The sequence below is a fragment of the Falco punctatus genome, assembly GCF_963210335.1.
Source record: "Falco punctatus genome assembly, chromosome: 11".
NCBI classification, from domain to species: Eukaryota; Metazoa; Chordata; class Aves; order Falconiformes; family Falconidae; genus Falco; species Falco punctatus.
Genome location: NC_137591.1, coordinates 8,230,199 through 8,253,746, shown reverse-complemented (window position 1 = coordinate 8,253,746; position 23,548 = coordinate 8,230,199).

Here is a 23,548-nt window from a genome sequence, read left to right as displayed (position 1 = left end):
TAAAACAGAAATTAAAATATAAACTAATTATCAAGTGTGAAATTGATAAATGATAAAACAGACATCATTTAACAGTCCCAGTGTTGAGCACAGATGTTGTGTATGCATGTATGAAGCGCTGCTGCTGGGCTTTCTACTGCTGCTCCTGGCTTCTCAGATAATTTCTGCTGTAAGCAAGGGCAAGGCATTTATCCCAGCCACAGGCTTTTCTTTTCTCATCGATTAAAAGAAACAAGATCAGCCACCCCAATCTGGCCTTTAAAGCAGAACTGCCCATCACTCAGAGCCTCCAGAATCATAGGACAAAGGTTCTTTAAAGTCTTCTCTGATGCAATCAGGAAGAAATTTGTATACCAGTGTGAAGATATGGGGTGAAACTGGGATCTCCAAGCACCTTAACTGATCATGGCAACTCCACTCTTAAGAATGCTGTCAGAGGGCCTGGACCAACCAGACATTATGCAGTTGTGGATGGAAGATCTTCCTCTGCACTACGTCAGCAGCTGCCAAACAGAGTGGACTGCAAGGTGTTTTCACAGACCAAACACTGGAAAAGCTAACATTGCATGGATCGAGCCAGCACGATAAAGGAATCCTTCTAAAAATGTAGTAAATACCTGCTCAAATGACAGTGAAACCCCAGCTGCATGTTTAACAAAAGCCCATAGTTATTCTAAATCTTCGTTAAAGTCCTTCAGGGAAAGAATGGCCCCTCTGTAGTACTTAGGACCAGTCATCAGAATGACCCTGACAACTCAGACTCATAAAGGCATGGATGTAATAAACACAAAATAAAAAGGTTGCAAACTCAGATTTAAAAAAAAAAAATCAAAACAGAGCCTCAGTTATAAGACAAACCTTCCAAAGTAACACTAAAAGACTCATTTAAACTGACCGAAATCAGGAAAACTCCAAAGTTGGGTGGAAACATTATCTTTCACTTATTCTCTTGTACCTCTGCATCACAGATAATAGAGCCTTCTCTAAGACAAGACTTTGAACAGTGGGTGACCTTATGTACCAAGTGTGCTGCAATAACTAAGTGCAGCAGGGGTGAATTGAAGATGACATTTCATCCTTTAACTGAATTTCCCACATTTCTTCAATTTACGCCAGACCCTTATGTTATTTCAACTTCTCTTTTCTATGACAGCATACAAAGCTAGAGGTTCAGAAACTGTTATTAGTACACACACACATAAACATACACACATCAATCAATTATTGTACTACAAAATTATATGCACAATCACTTATTAAATATCTGTATTCAGAAGGACTTGGAAGAACTTCTCTTTTCCATGCAGGACCCCTTTGCAGCCCTCTACCAAGGAATCCTGGCAGCAAACAAGCAGCCCAAACACCTGGACTAGACCAACATTGCTCCATTAAGAAGAGTCAATAATTTTGTAAATTCAGCAAGTGATTGCAAGTCACTTCACTTATAAATAGCTTTTGGGGGGATTTTTTTTTTTTTTTTTCATTTTTAATGCAGTTTTCCAAATAGTTCTGTTCAACAAATATACAGAAAATATTGGCTGAATTGTACACAAACCCTGGTGTAGTTATGAGACTGACTTTCTCTAAGCACGAATAATAACAAAAGGAAAAATAGAAAGACTTACTTTACAGATAACTGCTGCAGGAAAAAACCTAATTTTTACAGAAATGGTTCGGCACTGTTAGCATGTTTGCACTGTATACACCTTGGCTGCACATCAGTTGTTATTGGGTAGCAGAAGCTGCATCCATCTGTAACTTTCATTAAAATAGAATGCCACTGCATAATTATATTTGGATTTTTAATTTTTTTTCCACGGGATACCAGTAAATCTTTCTTTCTCTGCTGCAATACACACAATATGTGAAATCTACATTTACAGCTAAAAAATGGGTGCACAGCATCAAAGAATAGCATGGAAATTAAGCACGATAAAAACAGAACGGGAAGAAACCGAAACATCAAATGGCTCTTACTTGATATGTCTGCCACTCATAGCATCTCCAAATTTAAAAAAAAAAAAAAAAAAAAAGACTAAAGACTAAAGAGCCATGTCTGTTTCAGAAAAATATACATATCAGATATTTCCATATTAAAACTACGTACATATCTATTTCCAAAGCAAACATGGATAATTCTGTCTTCCCCTTGTCACACAGAACACAGACTTCTCTAGAACGGCTGTAAGTGAACAATTCAGAATAAGCTCTCTACTTCAGGTAGTGCCTAGTTACTAAAAGAATTGCCTTGATGTCTTAGCCTTGATGACCGAGGAGTAGCAGGCAGACAATACTTCACATTTTGAGCTTCAGTCACTCTTGGAGCTGGCTCAGTTTCAAGGAATAATTCTGATTCTCAGCAAGTTTAACGCATTTGCATGCAAGAAATAATTTACTCTGTTGCACCCCCTAGTGGGATTACTTTATAGTAATCAGATTCTCCCGATTTTGTTATTTTTCTACTCATAGTACACGTTAACTAAGAAAAGTTACAAAAGGATGTACTTAGGTTCCCAAATTAATTTGCTTCAAGGTTAACTGACATTTCCCTTTTTTGTTGGTGGTTTTCAATGAGGTATAGTAAGGCACTAAGCACTCAGTGCTACGTACATGTCTGAAACAATCATGCATTTCAGTTTCTGGTTTTCAAGCTAGGTTCTACTTTCAGTTTAAACCCAGAGTAGAAAGATTTTCCATTCCAAGAAAAAATTACTCATTCTTTTTTTAAGGTCAAGCCATATGTGTAATAAGGAGAGATCCAAAGAGAGGGGGAGAAAATGTGGTTTTTGTGCATTATTAATACTAGCTATCTTAAATGTGTTCAGTAAGTTTTTGCAAATTGGCAAATGGCAAAAAGTCACTGTATTATTAACATCATTATTTGACTTTGTGTCCATGCTGTTCCTACCTCAAAAAATTTGCCCTGGAAAAAATCAGACCCATAATAAATGAAGCAAAAGGTAAAGGAACAGAATTACCAGGACTCAAATCCTGGAAAGATTTAATTTACCTAACTTCGGCTCTTGGGCTGATCGTGTTCTCACTGCAAAGAGTTATTTGTCAGTCACATTAGCAGGAGCCAGGCACGACTCACAGATTCAGTGTGACCACTGCTAACACTTCACACAAACCATGTACATAAAGCATTTGGAAAAAGAGGTCCAAGTGTTGTGTTCAGATCAGCTACACCTTGATAGGATATAGGTAACAACAGCTGAGAGCTTCATTCTTGCTCCAGCTTCCTCACAGCAGACACAGGAGTAGAGAAGCATAAACACATTCTCAAACCCCCGGATCTGGCCACTCTCAAGCACCGAAGCAGCACAGAACAGGCAACCTTCCCTTCACAGAAGATACCTGCCCTGCCCAGGCAGTATGTTAAGGGCAGACTAGAGAGCTGGTGTAGGTGAGTGACTACAGGTACCACAGGCCTGCTGGAAAGGCATTCCCCCATTCCCACAGACTGGAAGTTCTGCTCAGTCTTGCTAAAGTGCTCACCCTCTAAGGTTTTTAAATACACATAACAAAGATGTGCAGATGATCCCAAATTGCTTTCCTCACTGCATTATGATTTAAAATATCAAGGCACTTCCAGCAAGCCCTGACATCAGATGGCAAGAAGGAGCAAACAAAGAGGTCTAGCTTATCTTTTGTGCTTAGATGTAGTTTATAACAGAGTATAAAGGAAATCAATATTGTCATCATAAATCTTGCTTATTCTCCTTATAGGGGTGATGGCTGACTTCCATGTGAAAATGCCAAAATAAAAGCACTTTGCTCTCCATGAGACTTTGGTTCAATCAGGCATAATACAGCACAAACAACCGTAATGTAAATAAATGCACTGAGAATGCGAACGTCCACAAGAGACAGGACTGTTCGAATCCTCTTACTTCCACCGGGAATATGTTACTACTGCCTAAGCAGACACAGGAGCACCTTCTGGTTGTGGCTCACCAGAATGAGCACAGGCTTCGTAATCTGATGAGCAGTGATTTTTCTCTCATTCATTAACACTCAAAATGGTTTCTTTCTACTTCCTTGTGTCCCCTTTAAATGGGTGACCAAAACATAAACAAGAAAGACCATCCGTATTAGTCAGAGAAAGCCGACTCTGGCTCGCTGCCTGTGCAACTATGATAATAAGCCATTCTTAAAGCATTATCAATGTAAGCCGCCTTGGAATCCATGCGCGCTTTGGAAGACATGAATCTGTTCTGGCGAACCCTCGTGACACAGCTATTGCTCTTCTGCTTCCCTGGGGCTGACACAGATCACATCAAATCCATTATGACCAAAGAGAACACAAATAACTTTTGTAATTTTAACTATAAATGTGTTAATGAAACTACATTAATGCGCTTCAGATTAAAAAAGAAACATCGCTAACAAATAAGGCAAGAAGGTCATTACCATTCCACATTAATGAATTACCAATAAATTATTTTGAGAAAATTGCTTCATTGTGAAACCAGGACACTGGAAAGAACAATATTATGTATATAAAATTAAATTCTAGCAAATCTATCTGACATACAATAAACCCAGAAAGTATATATGTCCTATAATGGGCATTTACAATTCATAATAATTTTATCTGGGTATATATCTGAAACAAGAAAAAAACACAAGTGAAGATTTCATAGGGAATGTTGATAACAAAGGTAACAGGATGAAAAGAATAAAAATAAAATTGCTTCCAGTAACCTGGTAGCAAAAACTAAAACACAGTGTCATCAATATCCATGGCATCTTTGAACAGTCATCACAATGCTAAAAAAATAATATTTCATTTCCTCTGTTAAGGTAAGCCCTATGATCTGGCACCTCAGTCTCCCATTATAATGTCAATAGGTGAAATTCACAGGACAAGAACTGTGTGTTACTTATGCCCTACTTAAGCCTACATTTACTTGGGGTGTGTACTATAATCTGCTACACATAAATATTTCTTTAGAACATCGGTATTTTGTTAAACGTGACTTTGATCCAAATCTTAAGAGTCATTTGATGATTTCAGTGATGGGCATGTAAAAGTGAAACCTTACAATACCATAAATTTGAATTTAATTTTCCATACAGAGGAATTCCTTTTAATTTTCATGTTCCTTATTTCCTTAGACTCATGCTGACATTAACACCTGTATAAACTGAGTGTAAAACACGATCAAATCACAATTCCCCAATCACATCAGCAGTGGTATTTTGCACCCACTTGGCACAGATGCAATTTATTATATGAGATTAAACACACTGGTGAGTCAGGCCTTCTGTATTTAAAAAAATAGCACACACTTTCACTTACAGATACCATCACTAGATCTAGGCACGGATGGAATTAACATTTTGAGCTCATCTTAAATTCTCATGGATTCCTGTAACTATTACCAAGTAATCATGTGGCTGGAAGGCACTGTTTAGGAGCAAAGCAAGAATAACGAAGTTGTTATAAATCAGGCTAGAAATGCACAGGCATGGCTATGTCACAAAGATGTCACAGTGCATAGCTGTTATAGATCTCATTTTGAAAACACTAAATACATGCACAATGTAATGGGGAAATATTCAAAAAGTCATGATGGTGTAACAACATAACTCTGTAAGGAAATACTGTGACCCCTAGTTTTAATATCTCTTAAAGACTGCTGATTCAAAGGCAAAAACAAGCTGATTTTCCAGCTCGGAAAATGACACTTCATAAAAAGGTTCCCTATGTAACATAAATGTTATCTGCAATGTGGAAACTGTATAGTGGAAAAATAAATTATTAGCAAATTAATTGGATGTAAATAGAATACTTGCGTGTTTGGTTTTAGTGGTCAGCAACTCAGCACTCAGAGCTGATCATGGATGTTGTTTTATTCAATCAAATAAGACCCTTTATATTATATAGTGTTCTATATTCTGTAACTAGAACTATTATAATTTGAGCTGAAGCAGTTATCTTTACTACCTTGTGAATACAATCTGAAAGAGTTACAGAAAATGCTGATATACTTAGGATGACCTTCTTTGGTTCAGTGGTGTTACAGGCATACATTTTTTTTCTTTTTTTTGTTACTAGGAAGGAGAAAATTACATTGGGCTAAAATGAATACTAATGAAACTCCTTAGTTAGCTTTCTTTGTGATAAGAATAAAAAATTGGAGCTATGTTCCTCTAGAATCTCAAGCAATTTTTGTCCTTTATTCTGATAGAAAGATTACTGACAGTAGAGAAGGAGAGCAAAGTAATTTCATAAAATATCTGCATTTTTAAGAACGCTTTTGTTGCAAAAATGTTGGTGTGCAATTTCTTCAATCTACTTTTAAGGCTGTAAAGAAAAAGTACCTATTTGTTCTGCACTGCAACAATGCCAGCTGCATTCAATCAACTAAAAAGCTGCAAGCCATAAACCTTCCTCCACAGCTATAGAAGAAAAAAAGGCAGGGCCATAAAAATTCATCAGGATAATGTAGAGATGAGGCGTGTTTGAATCACCATCCCTGCAATCAACCAATCACTCATCCTGTGGCATTTACAGCACATCTCATTCCCCTGTTCCTTAAGGACAATTGATTTTCCTGATTCCATTAGCATAACGGCAAGGAAAATGACTGCAGTGCAATATTTCTGGAAACTTCCAACAAGTATGCTGTGTGCTGGAGTGTGACCATAATAATAAGCTACCTAGCTAGCAACTGCGTGTGCTTCTGCTGCTGCTGCTATGGTATCGCATCCGAGGGAAAAGGACACAGACTAAGCAATTTTGGGTTCACACACAAGAAAAAAAAAATGTTTTCACAGAATATAAACCAAAAACTCACTTAAGCAAATAAACATAATTTCAAGGCGGACTGATCAGTAGGCAACATCTAGCAGGCCTTGAGCATTATTGTGTTATGGTTAATAATTCCATTTTCTGAAACATTAGTAATACTTCTGCATTCCTCGATGGCTTTTATACTCCTATTTTTGCTTAGGTTTAAAACAGAAGAAAATGAAACTTTAATACCACAGTTTTGTTAGAAATATACAAGAAGAATGCATCAGTGGATTCCCCAAAGAATTTACAACCATTCACAGCATTACAGAGTCATCAGCACTAAGCAGGCATCTCCACATTTTTCAGTTTTCTCTTTAAATTCAATGATAACATCCACACTAGCTTAAATTATTCAAGATGATGAAACTTTATTGGTGAACATGCACTGCCTAAATTTAAAACTGTACATTATTATCTTCCCTTGTAAATGTATTTTAAGGATATGTTAAGCTTTTTGAAGTGTAATTCAGAGACTACTGTATCTCAAACAACATAAAATACTTTTCATCTTATGAAGGATCCTTTAGACTTCTAAGGTCCTATCTGTTGTACATTTTTAAGTCCCTTTATAGTTTCAAACCCAGTGGGTTACGCATCTTAAATTCAATCCCTAAATTGAATTCAAAGTTGATAGGAGCCTGCCTGCAGAACTAAGAAAAGTCTTTCTATTATAAGTACCAAAAGTCAATATTTTTAACCCCCCATTGACATGCTTTTTTTCTTATACTTTATCCCTAGAAATATTCCAGTATTACGCAGAAGAAGGAAAAGAAAGATAAACTTAATTTCAATTGCATCCTATGATATGACTATCAGCATGGCCCAGATTCTTACAAGAATTTTTACTATTATTATTTTACATCCTATAACCTCTATTCATAAATATGGATCCTTTCTTCCTAAGCACGGTAGAAACAGAATCACTACAGAGAACTTAAAACTGTCATACAAGAAAAGATTGTAATAAATATAAACAGAAGAAGATGGAGAAGTGTTGGCTCACAAGACTAAAAGTGTCCCAGTACAGCAGCAGCCACGCTGGTGGGAATGACTTCTGCTATTTTAAAGTGATAGGTAGATGTAAAGGGACAGTGTGGAGTAGGTGGCCAGACTCAGTGGAAACGGCAGCTGAATTTTTACTTGTGAAAGGTAACATTGAAGGATAACTTTAGTCACACGATCACCTAAAGAGTACTATGACTACTTACAGGCACAAAACTACATTGGGTATTACAGTGGAGCACACCACAGCCTGCAAAGCTGACTGGATGCAGCAGAACAGAGTGCAGAGGCCTCATCCTGACACCCAGCAATGTGTCAGGACTGGGAACAGGCAAAGGAAATGCAGCCAGTAAAGCAGTTACACAGCACACTGCAACATCTCACTGTGAAAGCCAAGTGGTTCACCAGGATCAGACAACAAGCACCTGATAGCCCCACCTCATGCCTTGGTAGGACTGAACTCAGAGCAATGACAAACACCCAATAGATTCCCCTGTAAATCAACATCAATATAAAGTAACAAACAGAAATTTCAGCTTCTGCACAAAAGCACCCCATTATCCAAGTGCCAGGCAGGGCGTCCTATTCAAGTGCCCTAGGGGCCGTGTCATGGACCCTCAGAGAATGAGTCTGGGACAAAAAGGAAAGGGGCCTGGCATACCCCATGTCTCAGGACTGGACCCTTGTCCCACGATATTGATGATAGCTGCTTCTGAACAGAGTGAAATCATGTGCTCTGCTTCAATCCCTGTCCAAAACTTGAGGAAAACCAATGTAGGCTAACAAATCTGCCCCTGAATCTCAGCATGCTGCACACAGTGTTTCCTACTTGACTGACTTCCACCCTCTGATTAGTTCAGGCAAAGTAAGCATTATTTTGGATATGTGTAAAACAATTAGCGTTCAAGAAAGACTTTTGTCATCAATTCTGTCTATATTACAAAGTTAGAAATACCCTTGATACACTGTCCATGTCACTATGCTAAATAATAGCAACTATTCTTAATTAAAAATGATCAGTGGGTGTAGCTTTCCATCTTCACAGCAGTCCACAAAGAACCATAGTATGAGGATCACAATGAGAGAAACGAGCAAGTTAAATCTCTCTGAGTGCCTGGCTTCCTACAGACCCTGATATACGCATCATAAAAAGGTGGTGTCTCCAAAAGCCAAGGGTTTTTTTTCATTGCTTGCAATGTGTTATTTTGCCCACCCAGATTAGCCCATCTTGGCCCTGGGTGTAGGGGTTTCATTTCTCTTGTTTACATCCAGCCTAATGTTTTACATATTGCTTTAAATCTGTCAGGAACCAAAGCATTTTGCAAGCTGAACGCAAATGTCAAATAACCTTTTCAACAGAAGTAAAATGGTCTGAGAGACAGGTCATGGGCTCCTATTCCCAGCAGCTCTGAGCTCATCACCCCTAGCTGACAGTTACTTAATGTACAGATTTAGGCAAATGACCTAGCTTCTCTCTGCCTCAATTTGCTCGTGTATATAATGAGAATAATGATATACCCTTGCTTTTCAGAAGCTTTATCAATGATTAGTTGGTATTTGGGCAGCAGTGTGACACCATGGTCCGTCTCTTTAAGAGATCATCTGGGGCAGCAGGAGAGGGTCCATCCACTCAGTTTCTTTGACATGCACTTCTGAAAAACAAGGTATTAAATAACTCCTGAGCACCACTGAAACAGCCATTCCAGAGTCTGTTTAACAGAGAACAGCAAAATACCTGCTTAATAGAAAAAGAAAATGAATAAAATGGGATCTGAATCTGTCACCCACTGTCAACTTACCCCACAAAAACAGCCCAAGCTCACTGGCATCAGTAGTATGCAATGCTCCCAGTGACCATCAGTACAGGCCTTCCCTGGCCATGCTCTGCAATTACAGTGACAGCAGGGGCAGCCCCATAGCCAGGATAATGAGGAGTCATCCACTACAAGAGGATGATCGGGGGGCATGGAATTAGCACAGCACCTTTACATGTACTCCTCCCCTAAAGCAGATTCAGCCTGCTAAAAGGGATGAGGAAGTTCTTGTTCTCTAGCTGCAAAGGGCTGTTGGCAGCCTGCATAATTTAGGGCTGCCTGGACAGATGTTACACAGGAGACACCACCATACTATCCCTAGAGTGGGGCAGAGCACCACAAAAGCAGCTTAAAGCCATCCTTTCGACATCCTCTTGATTTATGATGTGCACTTGTTGATTAGCACCCAGGATCAGGGCCACAAGCACAAGGCAGACTCACTGATTTAAAATTTAGACATCCCAAACACAAATTGTATTAAAAATAGAAGCAGGCCAACATAAAAAGGAAAGAGTATTTTGTGGGGTTTTATAGTTGGTCAGGAACTCAGCTTTATAGCTCCTCTGCAAAACAGCACTATCAGCAAAGGCACCCTACAGTGTGAGGGCATCAGCTCTAAACTAACTCAGAGGGAAATGCAAATCTATTAAGTCAACAACAGTTGTCTCTGACCTATTTAGTCCTTATCTGCCCACAAGCTTATTCTGATTTACTTAAAGCAGTTTATCTAGGATGAGCTAAGCCCCTGTTACTAATTGGCAAGCACCTTGTTTCACTTAGGCCTAAATGTCTTAAACTGAGCTAAAAAAATCTAGTTTAGAAAGATCTACGTGTCTACTCACATTGCTTTAAGTAAGGTCTTTTAAAATTGAATCTTAAAGTAATCTACATTAATTGAATCCTTTTAATTAAGGTGCATGCTTGAGCCAAAGATATTGTCTATTTGCATGCTGACCAAAAACCTGGTTAACTGGCATGATCCAAAGACAATCCATTGAGCAAAGGACACCTCACATCCCAAATGTTTCTTTTCTGTTTTGCTTCCAGGCACCAGAACCATAAAGCCTTCGGGTCCACTGAAGTGTGCTGAACCTTGATCCTAGAAGTGCTGTCACACAGAGTGAAAATGAGGTACATGAGAGCATGAATAATATATATCACATTGCACTACATAGCTCCATGGCATGCAAATGTCAAGAACTGGATCGTCAGCAGAATATTCAGTCCAGTTCACAGGCTGAATACAGTATTAGGTGCTGTTGTGTGGTTTTTTTAATTCAAGATCAAAAATGTCCCTCAGGCAAGCTAAGAGTTAAGGTCAAAATAGTAGGAAATACCCACTACCTTCAGGAGCCAAACTAGGGTCAGTGCTAGCTGGGTCAAGGAATCCTGGCTCCAGTATAAAGCCATCTGTCTCACCAAGACTGATGTTGAGCAGACAAGTAAATTTGCTTCTTCCTTTCTGACTCCTCACTCATGTTCCCCAAAGCTGCTGCTAACAGCTCCACAAACTTCTGCACTGGCTTTTCTGCTACATACCAGCCACTCCTAGACGCATTCAAATCCCTCAGCAACTGCACTCCTGCCCACATAAGGGTTCAGGGTAGGGAAATAAAAGAGCAGAGCAGATATTTTCAGGAAAAAAAACAGAGAAGGGGCAGAGAGGTTCCACATTTTACTGTTGCTTTTTCTCTGATCTGATTTCTTCTGACTCCCAGCACATCTTGTTCCTCATCCCTGTAACCATTACTTACACCTTGCTCACACCGACTACTCCAAGCTTGTAAGGAAAGCTGACTTTAGAGGCAAACAATATTAATCCCCATACCATGAGAGGTCCCAAATCATATAGCTACAGAAGCCACAACATGATAGAGGAAGGAAAAAGGACCCACATCTTAGCCCTTGACCCCTTGAAGTTTAATGCTGCATCTGGTTGCAGGAAAAGGCATTTTTTCTTTCTGTCACCTCTCAGTCACTCTGTGAACAGCTACTCTTGTTTCTTCTTTCATTGGGCAATCTCCTAAAAAACAGGTTCATATGCACACTGTTACTGTGTAGCACCAGCATCTATCACCTCCTTTCATCTGTAGAACCAGATTCCATATTCAGGGACAAATTCTGCCTGCTCCTCTGTGAGCATCAAGGGAATCCAGAAAAAAAGCCAGCCAGTGAGGGTCCTTTGTACAGATGGGACATGATTTGTAAAGGAGCAGGGCAAACTCACTGGTCTGCAGCCCTCCATCACATGCCATATAAGACAGCAGGGCTTGTAAGGTCAGTGTAGAAAGAGAGGACCAGGAGAGACACACTGTTGAGATGACCAGGAGTCCATCACCTTCTGCCTTGACTTAGGCAAAACTTTTCCATTTAGAAGAAGGTGTCCATCCCTGAGGAACAGACACATTCTTCAAGAAAAGGCCTCCTGTTTTCCATTTGTAACGTGCATTTTAACAGCTTTAAATTGCTCTACACATTAGTCAGGTGCATAATTAATAAATGATAATAATAACTTGATGCCGGTTCCATCTGGCATCCACAGGAGAGCTTAGCCCTCAGTGTGGTTTGGTAATGCTCTCAGCACTTACCAGTCAGACACCATCAGGCCACTCTAGGGCTGGTGGTAAGAGACAGTCAGGGCAGCACAGGGGAGGGGTGTGTTTTTCAGAAGGCTGCTAGATTTATTTAGTATCATATAAAAGCCCTTAGAAAAAAAAATTCTTCCTTTCTTTTAACTGCTTGCCAAGAAATTACTTGGGGGAATGTGGAAAATGCTCTTTAAAAGGCTATTAAATGTTATTGTTAAAAGAAAAAGGTGCCCATAATGTAATGCCTTCCCCAGAGCAGTTCTTTCTTCTGCCCAGAACAGCATCTCAGCTTTCTGTTTGTTTTGCACTACCAAACTGATGTTGACACTGTGGCTCCTGATGAATTGGTGCTTGATGTCACTGCCAATGCTAACAGTTCTCCAAAAGGAGACAATTTGGTTTTATAATTGCAGCAGCAGCTACATCAGGCACTCACCAAAAAAAAGATTTTAAAAATTACCCTTTTCATTATCTCAAAGGAAGACAACTCCATTTTTCCTTCAAGTATTTGGGTGAGAAACTTGGTTAAATAACCCCAAACTCATATTCATTTATCACTGCATGTACAAGGAGAGTGATCACATTACCTCTAGGCAAAGGCTCACCCTGTGAAGATGCAAGTTTGCAAGAATGGTTCTTTATACTGTTCAGGGCTGCCCAAGGTCATGAGCATTACGGGCTACTACAGACCAAAGCTTTAAAGTAAGCCTCCAGTATTACTTTTAACCATTGCTTCCTTCCATCATCATGTCTGGTGAAACCTGAGTTTGATCTGAGTCTTATATTCCTGGCCAAATCTGTTGAGTAAGCTATATACCAAGAAGATTATTCAAACTACTATAAGCACTGCTAAGCTAAGTAGTAAGAAAGCAAGCCTGGAATCTGTGACATTTCAAAGTTTTGGGCACCTGCTATGTATGTGCATAAGCATGCAAATAGTACATATATACCTACACAAAGGCTAGAAAACTTTTTTTCTTCCTAGTCCAAGAACTCAGTGCCCATCCTACAGCAGTTGGTGACCTGGCACCAGCACTAATGCTTGACTCAGATTGGATCTGAATTTATTATACTGGTTTTAAGCAGATCAGAAACTATAATAAAAAAAAAACAGAAGGCCCTAATTTCAAGTCCTTGGCACTGATTTGACAACAGGCAGATCTTTTTCAGCACTGGTGTTGCTGTCTTACTGACAGAAAAGTGAGAAGGAACTGATTTTTCAATTATTTGGTTTCAAAAGCCTAGTAATATTTAAGTCGGCACTTGCTGTACATACAGCCCCCAGGTGACACCACAGCTTTGAGGTTCAATGTTGAACGTGAAGTTATTACAGTGGGTGGGGAAGAGGGAAGCAGTCATTTTAAAAATCAGACTGACAGCTAGCTCTCTGAATGGCAGTTACCAGCAGCTGTCCTGGCTTTGAACTGTAACAGTTTTATTTTAAAAAGTTAGATCAGGACTATAAACTCCCCATCCCACTTCAAGCTTTTTCAATAAAAATTCAAAGTGAAGAGTTGTCATAGCCCTGAGTAAAAGCAATCGAAAGAGCTACAGTTGGCTACAAGTCTGCAGAAAGGAAATTTTCTTGTTAAACTTCCAGCAGCAGTGGGAAGAAAATTAGAAAAAGGGAAGACAAAAAAAAAACAGAAAACCTGGAGTGGGCAAAGGGTCAAGAAGAAAAAGAGAGGGACTAGTTCAGTTGTTGTTAGAGGACATAGTTACCAGCACGTTGAGTGCCACTTGTGTATACAGTAACACCACTAACATCAGTATGCTCAAGTGAGCAAATTCTGGCAGCCTTTGTACCATCCAAGGGTGTAAACAGACTGTCCCAATTCCAGTGCCATGAGAAAAACACAGAGATACCCTCTATCAACATCACCACTGGGATGCCAGCTAAAGGAAGAAATTCCAGCCTGATCTCAGAAATCAGTCTTGCTTTTTCCTTTCCCACCCCTCACAGTGGCTCGTACAACACAGAGCAGTGTGAGTGATCTGTGCTGTGCACTGCAGATGCCTGTAGGACTGGATGGAATCACCTGTTCTGGGTGTGGTAACGTGGGGGTGTGGAGTTTGAATCGGTATAACATCTTCACTGTGAAATACTGTATGTTAAAAAAAAAAAGAGAAATAATGAAACCCTAGGGTTCTCTCTTTAACAACTCTTATTTTTTATTTGAAAAACTTAATCGGGAATTTTTATTACTCCCCAATAGTGTTTTAAAATAAAAACCAATCCCTTCCAAGTTGCCTTGGGCATACACTGCTGAAACTTGCAGATGGAAGGCATTCTTGCAGACAGTGCTTCCTAATCCTGCCAGGAGTTGGAGTGGGGGCAAGGAAACCTCCAGGGTAAAATAACGGGAGCAGAGGTCCTGTAGGACAAGGAGATGATGAATTCCAAGGGAACAAGAAGGGCAAAACATCAGAGGAAGAGATTCTGGGTTAAGGAAGCAGAACAGCAGTGGAGGGGAAAGTCTTATGGGAAAACAGAATAGCAAGAGAGGTGAGGCATAGCAGAGGAAAACGCAGAGTGGCAGAGCCATAGGGCCAAATCTGTAGATAGCTCTTGAAATGCTAGAACCAAAATTGCCATAAAAGAGGAATAATATAAATGCAGTGAATCTGAGGGAAGGTTATAGCTGATAAATTACAATATGAAGTTTACGATCAGAAAAGAATTCTAAGACAGGCTTTTCCATATGTCAGAGCCACAGTACCATCACAAACTACTTGAGATTCACTCTTGGTGTTGAGAGTCACAGTCTACGGTGTCTAGGTATCCTCCAGTGTCTATATATCATATTCACCAGGTTCTTGCACTATGCCCACCACTGGTACCTGGGCCACCACAAGTCAGAACTAAATTGAGCAGGATCAGAGAAGCCAAAGTTCACATTTCACTCCCTATTTTCACCTACTCAGTTTTCACAAACTTTCCTCTTTTGAGCTGTTTTTTTCTAAAGTTTGTCTCTACATAAAGGTCACTGGTTTTGGAAGCTTCAGCAGAAATAACTCAAATTCTTCCAAGAAAAGGCAAAGAGAAATGTATATATGTATCTATAGGAAGAAAAAAAAAATCCTGCCTTTAGGGTTTTTTAAACAGATGTGGAAGCAAACGAATAACCAAAGAAAGATTAATTCTGAACTGAAAATTAACTTTGCTAGAGAAAAGCGTCTTTAACTATTCAGGCCAACATTGGCTTTGATTTGACCAAATTAAACTATTACAAAGCATGTTTAGTCTGACTCTACTAACCCTTTAAAACTAGGTGTTAAGGCAGAATCCATTTTAACACAACTAGCTAACTTAGGATAGCAGCCAAAGAGTGACATATGTCATCATCCTGAAACAGCTCTAAATTAGCTGACATGAATATTGCTGACAGTGAAGCCTCAGCAGCACAGGGTACAGTGCAGGCCTGACAATCCACTTGATTCCTTGGATGGGTTTCACAAGTCATGCCAAGGTCTGCACTGCCACTGGTAATGTTGTTGTAGGCCTAAACTAATTAACTCCTAGCTGAAGATCTGTAGTGACAGTATAGACATGGAGTTTGTGATTGAGCAAAAAGTACACCAGCTGCACTGGCAGGTTCACTACAGGGCAGAGTTAAGGTTACCCGTGTAGCCCAGCTCTTGAGCTTTGAGACTCTTGGTTCTGTCTCTGACTTGACTTTGAATTCAAGTTAAAGATTACATGTGCAGTGATCTTTTGACTTTGTAGTTTTGTACAGTGTTAAACAATGAGCTCAAAAGCTAAATTCTCCATCTGTACCATATGTATGAATATATAAATGGTTACCTATCTAGGTACAGACCTAGATACGAGGCTAAGGAAGACACCAGCACATTATAGCAGATTATAGATAATTGCTGTTCATTTACTGATCCTTACCCCCAACAGAACTGTGTAAGTTAATGAGCTCTAAAATATGAGTTTCAAAAAAACTTTCATTTCAATAATACTATACACCCTCAGGCTCCTATTAAACTTTTTTGCAACAATAACACCATTCAAACTAACATTCATATGTGAATTACAGTGATACTGCACCACAGGAAAATGCACAGAAAATTAAATGGAAAAGAAAGCACAGGTTTTGGTCCACTAGTTATCTTACCCCCATTCAAATTAATAGGCAGCAGTTCCTGGGGATAGATGAATGGCCTCCAATAAACACAGAACCTACCTGGCCTTCTACTGTATACCTGAAAGGAACAGCTGGAAAACAGAAATATCACAGGATTTATTTCTCAAAATTTCTGCCCTGCTCAAAATGTAGCAAGCATTAGCCTTCTTGAGTGACTTTCTATCAGATCATTAATCTCATCACACTCCTAAAGAGATACACACTCGCACACACTTACTCACCGCTCATCATCAGAATTTGCACCAGAGATCCCAAGGCTGGCCTTGACCCAAGCAGTAGAGGCTCATTCACTAAACTGTGCAGTTTCCAGCTTCACCCTCACTTGCACTGAAGCCAGCCCCAGTTTTGCTACAAACACTGTGCAGATATCTCCCTCAGGAAAACCCACACAGAAAAATCTGATTTACAAATTTATGCCCAATGCAGATAGGTGAAACTTGCCCTCCCAGCTCAAACAGAGTGCTTTTTTAAACTTCTCTAGCAACTTGAACAGGTTAGCTAATGCTTAACAAAAGTCAAAAAGGTTACTGGAAATCAGTCAGAAGAAATAGGTGGCAGGCACTTCTGCAATTCTGGTAAGGCAGCTACTGACATGCTAACACCTTTCAAAATGTGGCTGTAGAGCACCTCAGAAAACCTACCTTTCATGTTTTCTACATCATTAATGCATCCATTGGTTTGGCTACTTATCCAGAAAAGCTACAATCAAACAATATTAGTTTCATGAGCAAAGGCGGCTAAAACCCACAACACTGGATCCTTATGTACCTCAGCTTCACAAAGTTTGAATCCTGATCCCAGTCCCAATGCCATCTGAATTCACCTCTACACATCCACATCTGTTCTGGAGCTTTTGGTGAAACCTCATACCACATGAAACTGTAAGCAGAATCCAAGATTTCCAAAGGCAATGAGAGTAAGCCAAGACTGCATAAGGAACGGAGATCTGGCCACTAATTAGTGCCTTGAATTTTAAACCTTCAGATTTCAGGTCTGTGTTTTGTCTCTGACCCTGTGAGGAGTTCTGTGTGGTGACAGGAATTTTAGCTGTCTGGTGCTCATCACAGGACCTGAGTATTTCCTTCCCACTTTAATAATTTGGCCCTGGATCTCTCTGATTCATAGAATGAAGTAAATGAGACTGAAGTGAGTTTTTAAAAAGCTCTGTTATTTCTGTCTAAGCTAATTGTGTAATCCAGTTCTGCGCAATAACAATCACATACGTTTTCTGTACTAGGTTCAGTCTTATACACAAAACCTTTTCGACACAGTTCTTTTAATATCCCTGTGCCTACACAATTCCAGTGCAATCCAACAGAGTGGGCTGGCCAACTCACAACTGGTGGCTGTTGATTTTTTGTTTGTTTATTTGCAGATCATCAAGAGCATGTGAAGAGTGGGTATGTGTGAAAAGAACTGCAGACTGAGCAGCTTAAAATTGGATTGCTTGAGCAAAAAAACACTCTTTTCCTATTCAGAATTATTCAGGACTAAATCCTGACCTCAAGGTAAAGCAGAGAAAACTGAACTGAAGAGGAGGGGATCTTCAGCTGGTTGTAGGAGCAGGTTCTCCTTTCCCAAGCCAAAGGGCACCAGAAGCATCATTCTGCACTGCAGCCCTATAGCTGTTCGGGTATCCTTTGTATCTGCAATATCTGTAATCAGTCTGATACCCACCCACTAAATTCCTTGACCACCCTCTATTTCACCAAGCGTAGTAACGACTGTGCTGAAGTACAGCTCTGCAGGAAACACTGCAAGCCATCTATCAGGGAAACACCTCTAAAGTTGACAGCCCCATGCAGCTGATCTGGTCTAGTTCTGCTGGCTTCTGCAAACCTGGGGATTTGAAAGCTTCTCATCTAATGTTTACCTGGAATAATGGGTGGTCAGAGAAGCACTGTGGCTTGGAAAGAAAAACTGTAAAGAAAAACAGCAAAGACCTCCATTAGCTTTGCAACAAATGATAATTATGGTATCTCAGAAAACAATTACAAGCAAAGAATCTCAAAATTTAAACAAGAGGGCATTTTTGGCTTAGAAGTCCTGACCAGCCTCGTTGGGCTTCACTCCACTGACAGGTGAAACACAGCACTGAGAGCCCACTGGGCACAAGGTAGAAAATCTGAACATCTCCTATCCACTCTGTAGGCAGCAGAGCAAGCCAGAAGAAGCTAGTGTGGAGGAAGAGCTGGAGAGTGTGTGCCAGAAGATTGGCAGGTTCAGTCCAGCCCTGAAGCTCAGCTGCCTCAGGCCAGTCACTCTGGTGACATGGTGAAGAACTTAGTCCAACAGTACCACAGCAAACAAGTTCAAGCTGTTCCCCACCTCTCCTCCAATGGGTCCTGGAGCTGGAACTAAGGCAGCCTCTTTAGTGCAAATGCAAAGATTTACCATGGGTGAGGACAGTGGGTGAGGCTTGAAAGTGGGCATCAACTACAATTCACTGAGGGACTCTGTCTCAGGGAAAGCACATTAATACAATTCTAAAGTGCAGGAGTGCTCTAACAGTGCTCTTTAATCAGGTTGAGATGACCTATCAGAAAATGTGAGATGACTGTGGATAAATGGTCCATATGCTGAACACCAAGGCATTTAATGAAAAATTTCCCGTAATAGAAAAATTTGCCATGCTTAATACTTTTCATTGACTACCTTTTTACAATTGTACCCATTTAATAGCAATTGCCATCAAGTTATTTTCTACATAACGTCAACTGAAAATCGTTTATTTCCTCCTCCAAACAGCAATTAATGCCAATTATTTTACACAGCACCGTGGACTGCTAGAGATCTTTCAATTTTCCACTCAGCTTCTTTGTATAATTTTTTTTTGTTTAGTTTCATAATTTTCAACTATTTGAAACAAGAGGCTGAAGTGGTGATTTCATCTTTTTTGGCAAAAGATAGTTGAAAAGGCCCAACTATTAAAGCAGCAGGAACTACATAAAAGAATAAGAAGGATACATCATTGTCTTTCTGACTTGGATTTTAACTCAGGGAACATCAATATTCCTAGGAGAAAATCCAGGACATGCCTGTATTGTACTGAAATGGACATACAGTTTTTTATGCTACAAACACAAGCTTCTTACATTGTACTTTTCCTGTGACGAGGTGGCAAATTTGAGACCCCAGGACTGCTTTCTCTCTTGATGGTAGTAAATGCTACACCTTGAAGACTGCTTGATTGTGGGATCAAGGTCACAGCTCTGATGTGCAGTGATGACTTGATCTAAAGACTGATGTCAGAAAGAGTTAATTCTTTGCTTTGACTTAGTTCTGGTCTAACTTGCTCAAGACTGAAGGACCAGCACCATCTGAAAATGTTCTGAATGTTTACTTTTTTCAATAAAATGGATTTCATTTTTATGATTAATGGAAAGGAACTTCTGGGGTTTTGAACATTAACACATGCTAAGTTTTCATTTTGCAAATGAAAACGAAGACATCTTTTTTTTTAATCAACCTTTTAGAGAAAAAGATGTATTTTCCGGATTTGCTGCAGATGGATTTTGTGAATTGCTTTTCACAGTGTTTAGCAGTTGCTGACACTTTACGATCCTAAGATCTATCTACCCTGATCTACTGTTGTGTCCTCTAAGTTTGCCAGACTTACACAAGGCCCAGAAGAAAATACTGCATACAATGTCTTATGTAGCAGGGCCTTTGAACTACACACTTTCTCCCTACACCTCATATTGCCTGCAGAATTTCACAGTCACTAAAATAATAGAAAATCTTGCTTCAGAAAGTTTTTTTTAATCAAATAAAATGATAGACCCATTTTTTATTCTTGTGGCTAAAGTCCAAAACCACACATTCTGTCAATGGTGTTGAATTTAGCATTTTTGTGATAAAGCTCTTTGAGCTTCTTTTCAAATAAACATGTACAGCTTTAAATGAATAAATCATGCAAATACATGTTAATGTATACATAAATTAACACAACATAATAAGGAAAATGAAGAAACAAGATTACAAATTTTCTGCACCTCCAAAATATGAGAGCGATATTTGCTTTAGAAAGAACAAACTCATTTAGAAGAAAAGCTTATATAGATCCAAACAAACCCAAATCACCAATGAAAGCTAATTTTATGTTCAGCAAAGAAGGAAGATGTGCTTCCCACTACAATAGACTAAATCCAATTAAATTAGGCAAACGTAAAAACACAGAAACAAAATTTAATTTAGAAAATAAAACCTCAGAGTTGAATTCTGTTGTCCATTCCATGTTCATAACCCTCATGAAATGAGTTAGAGATTCTGGGGAACAGTATTGTGCATATGAAGAACGGGGGCAGTCTACAGGAGAATCTGCCTCAAAGATTCAAGTTTTCAGATAAACTTTTCAAGCAAAGTGTGTATTTCCTTTTCCCCATCTCACTATTTCCATTTCTCTTTTTCAACCTGTTTTCAAATTAAGACAAAAAATGGGATTTGGGGAATACTGCTCAAAAGACATCATCTCAACATGCATGCTTCATACATATGCCCTATGCAATGGGATGAATTTTTCAAAGCACTCCCCCTTTGCATAAATCTGTTCCCACTAAAGTATAAGACACATTTCAGCAGTTACAGAATTATTCATTGCTGAGTGCTTTTGAAAATCCTGAAAAATCCTGCCCCATACTTTCTGTTACCAATTTTACGAACAAGCTGCTGTTACTATGAGGGCCATAAATCTGTGGTTTGCAAGGTTACAAAGAACTTCTCTCATTGTCTAACAGCCACAGACAGTAGTTTTCTATGGTAAACCCAAACTCCAGTACAATACTGCCAAGTTTTAAAGAAAAACATCTCCTGATAGGTAGTCTATAATGCTACTTACTACCACATATTCAGGGGTTAGTTTATTAGTATCAAGCATATTTTGACAAATGTTACTCAGTTAGCAAAGACCAGGTTTCTGCTGATTTCTGCTTTCTGTTCACAAGACTCAAACTGTATAATAAAGACACCTCACAGCTCAGAAATGTTCAACAGGAACATTTGCTTAAATCAGCTTTCACCCTGAACAACCTTCTTGAGAAGAGCAGAAAATTCAGCCTAAGACTCCTTGATAGTCATTTGAAGACAGAAGGTTTTATCATAGGCAAGCAGAGTATAAAGTAAGGACACCTATCTTATGCATCTCAACTGTCTAATGCATTTGCCAGAATGTTATCACTGCACCTAGATGCCACAACAGACTCCATTTACTAGTCAGTTTTGATACATGGACTCATAACATGATTCTCCACATTACCACTTTAAATATCTGATTGCTTATCTGGAATGACAGCCCTGTTAGAACAAATTCATTCTTCATACTATCCTGGACCTTGGCCCTTTACTTAAGCTACAGTGAAGGAGAGCAGATTTTTGTTTGCAGCAGTCTTATGCCCGCTGGTACACTGCCCTTGCCGACGTGTCAGCCTTTACATAGATGCATATTTCAGCATCCAAATACAGTAAGTGGCAAAACTCGCACTATATGAAATGCCAGTTGTTCAGATTCTGGTCTCTTGACACAGTGGTTAAAATACAAGCACAAACAAGAATATCCTTCTGCTCTGTCCACTGAATCATCCAGCTTCCAACTATTGCTTCTGGTGTCCGAGGCTAATATTGACATGTCAGAAATGTTAAGATATATTTCTCCTTCAGTATAAACAATATGCAATTTCCTGACAGACTTCAGTACTGAACTGTCAACAAAAATATCAGTACAATAAAGCTGCAAAGTTAACAACCCATTCTGTGATTTCTGGGGATGTCAGTAGTTATTATAAATGACTTTCCAGTTAATTACCTGTTCTGAAAATTAAGAAGATTGGGGGTTCACAGCTGCTCCAATAAGTAGCTTCAGTGCCCGCCTCATCCCATTGAGTATGATAAATAATATATTCTCTACCACCCAGACTGCCAGACAGTGGCTGTGTCAAACCCCTCAGAGAGCACACTTTGTCTGCCATGTGTTATAGGCAACATTTATGACAAAAGTAGAAATTAGATGGTGGTTAATCTTGCTTCTCTGTGTCCCATGTGGGGCACAAGCACAGTTGTGGTGTGGCTTGCTGGATGACAGTCAGAAAAAATGACCTCAGCGAATTGTGTGTACATCAGGATATAGCACAAAGAATGGGCTTAGGAAATTATTTTTGGTGAATTGGGCAATGAGGTAGTCTCTTAAAAGAGAAACAAGGTGACAGAAGAGCAAATTTTATTTCCCCTTGAAAAAAAAAAAGCAAGCTTTACATTACAGTTAGATCACAGTGAAGAAGAATGAAATCATACTGCTCTGGGGTTTTTAATTTGCTTCTTATTGCTGCTTAGACTATTTAGCTTGCAGATCATAATAAACTCTGTTATAATGACAGCACCAGAAGATGGATCCAGCTTATAAAAATACTACTAAAGTAACAGCAGTAAGTTCTGCATTGTAGTTCCTGTGAAATGCAAAAGGAATTATTCTCATTTCACTTACATGGGTATAAAAAAGGTAAATTCAATACACAGAAGACTGAAAAATTAAGGCAAGTGAGATCAGAATTGGACTTACATGTAGGCTGTCATCACACCATAACAACAGAGGACACAAATCAAAGTTTTGCCTGAAGATAAATTCTGAGGTAGTCCCCAGTAAGTCTTATCTGCTCCTAAATGGATTTGATTCAGCTCACAAAGTAACCTAAAGTCAACCCCCAGCTGTGATTTCCCTCTGAACGCTTTTTTAAATATATAATTATAGCATGAAGATCATAAGAGGTAGCATGAGTTAAAAGAATCATATTTTTTTAAAGAAATTTGCTAGCTACAGTTACAGATTCCTTATATCAAAGCACAAGGAGAGATAATACTGGTATTAATTCATTCCTCAACATCTCCTGTCCAACATACCTCATGCCAAAAAGCAGTACTACTCATGACTAGTGGTGCCATTTATCATTTAGACTCCTGCTTCCAACAAAATCCAGTGTTTGGATCAAGGAGTTGGGAGCTGTGGCTACACTTCATATTAGAACTGTCCCAACTTCTATGTTTCTACCCACGGTTGTCACATTTTACTGAAGCAAATGAACACACAAAGAGCATTCTGTGCGTAACGTTCTGTGTAAGACTTAATTAAGTGTACAATAATGCATGGGCTGAGAGGTGTTAACTCCTCTTGGGAGTTTCTGAGAAGTCCTGGGAATT